We start from the raw sequence: 2,552 nt of genomic DNA, 5'->3' as shown, positions 1-2,552 counted from the left end.
AAGGAGATAATTTGCACATGTGAAAGGATTCCTGAAAATTAAATGTTGAGGGCTAGGAAGAGAGAGGGAAGGATAAGGAAGACTAAATTGGGAAAGATAAAGTTAGGAAAAAGGGAAGTATATGGGGCCGGAGAGATAGCATGGAGGTAAGGCGTTTGCCTTTCATGCAGGAGGTCATCTGTTTGAATCCTGGTGCCCCATATGGTTCCCTGTGCCTGCCAGGAGCAATTTCTGAGCCTGGAGCCAGAAATAACCCCTGAGCACTGCCGGGTGTGACCCAAAACACACACACACACACACACACACACACACACACACACACACACACACACACACACACACAAAAAGGGAAGTATATACAAAGTATGCAAAACAGAACAAGACATACACATATAGACTTCACAAAAAAATATGGCCATAACACTCGCTCATACTATCAAAAAATATTTGTTGGAAAGGATCCAAAATAGAGCAAAAGAAAAAATTCAGCTGAATCAACAAAAAGCGCTTTAAAATGTAATAGCTGGCAAACTCTTTTTAGATGAATAATTTCAAATTCAAAAATAATTTTTTTTTTTTGTTTTTTTTGTTTTTTTGTTTTTGAGCCACACCTGGCTTTGCTCAGGGGTTACTCCTGGCTGTCTGCTCAGAAATCGATCCTGGCAGGCACGGGGGACCATATGGGACAGCGGGATTTGAACCAACCACATTTGGTCCTGGATTGGCTGCTTGCAAGGCAAACGCTGCTGTGCTATCTCTCTGGGCCCGTAACATGCATTTTTTTTTTTAACAAACTTTCCTCTGTGAATGGTTTCCCTGCCTTAGCAATCATCTCACTAACCATGTAACTAGCTTTGACTGATGCAACATTCTCTTTGGTTGCTTTCTTGAAGAAATCTTGTTGTCTCATTAGACATGCTTTAAGACCGGCAACCTGCTTGGCTCTCTCATTTCCTTGATATTTTGCACATTCCTCAGAATGTTTAGTTGAATAATGGCATTTCAAGTTGTATTTCTTGTGCATTGCAACTTTCTCTGAGCAAATAAGACATGTGGGGGATACCCCTGTGCTCAACAAAGAAATACTGCGTCTCCCACTTTTCCTGAAATTGTCTGTGCTCGTCATCTATCTTGGTCTTCACTGCAGGCTTTGATGAAGTCATGATGAAGGTATGACAAAATCTAATTCTGTGATAAACTTCTCTCCCTTCTCTCCTTTAGGCCTCCGATAATGCTAGGGACAGTGGGCAGGAGCAGCGGAAATGACGTCTGCGCTAGGCAAAGTATTCGCGATTATTTGCTTACCAAATATTCGCAATAAAAAATCCCATTAGTGGGCCCGGAAAGATAGCACAGCAGCGTTTGCCTTGCAAGCGGCCGATCCAGGACCAAAGGTGGTTGGTTCGAATCCCGGTGTCCCATATGGTCCCCCGTGCCTGCCAGGAGCTATTTCTGAGCAGACAGCCAGGAGTAACCCCTGAGCACCGCTGGGTGTAACCCAAAAATCAAAAAAAAAAAAAAAAATCCCATTAGTAAGAAAAAAAAAATCACAAAAAATCACATTAAACATTTGCATACCCCGAATGGAACTGCTCGGGGTATGTGAATGTTTAATGCGATTTTTTTTTTTTTTTTGGTTTTTGGTTTTTGGGCCACACCCAGCAGTGCTCAGGGGTCACTCCTGGCTGTCTGCTCAGAAATAGCTCCTGGCAGGCACGGGGGACCATATGGGACACCGGATTCGAACCAACCACCTTTTGGTTCTGGATCGGCTGTTTGCAAGGCAAACACCGCTGTGCTATCTCTCCGGGCCCTAATGCGATTTTTTTTACTAATGCGATTTTTATTGCGATTATTCGCTTACCGAATAATCGCAAATACTGCGATATTTGAAGGCCAGCCGTAGGCCACAAAATGTTGTACGGAGGGCCACAAATGGCCCGCAGGCCTCAAGTTTGAGACTCCTGGGCTAGAGAGCCTTATAGAGTGTGGGTATTGAACCCCGGTCACCTGCATGTACCTTAAGGCCCACCCCCTATACGATCCTCTGCCACTCTACTCCCCGCCCCACAAGCCTCTGTTTTGGCTTTCCAACGTTTCCACAGACCATCTTTTTGCTGTTGAACCCAGCTTTTCTTTTCCCCCATGTTTGGAAGATGCTGTCATTTAGAATACTGTGAATGATCCTGTGATGGCATTGATCCCAGCACCCTACCTGCTTCTCTCCACTGATACACGCTGTACCCTAGGGACGCTGCTCCATTCTGGGGACCAGCTCTCCATCCTTCACTGTCTTTGGGCACCAGTTGCTCCCTTATTATGTTACTTTTTTCTTTTCCCAGAGTATTATCATATGTGTGCGTGTATATATATATACACGCACACATATGATAATATATATTATCATATATACATATATATATACACATATATACATCTACATATATATATGGAGTTATTTTGGGGGGAGTACACCTGGCTGTGCTCAGGCCTTCCTCCTGGCTCTGTGCTTAGGGATCACTCCTGGTAGGATTGGGGGACCATATAGGGTG

The sequence above is a fragment of the Suncus etruscus genome, chromosome 15 (assembly GCF_024139225.1).
Source record: "Suncus etruscus isolate mSunEtr1 chromosome 15, mSunEtr1.pri.cur, whole genome shotgun sequence".
Classification (NCBI taxonomy): Eukaryota; Metazoa; Chordata; class Mammalia; order Eulipotyphla; family Soricidae; genus Suncus; species Suncus etruscus.
This window is presented reverse-complemented; position numbering follows the sequence as displayed.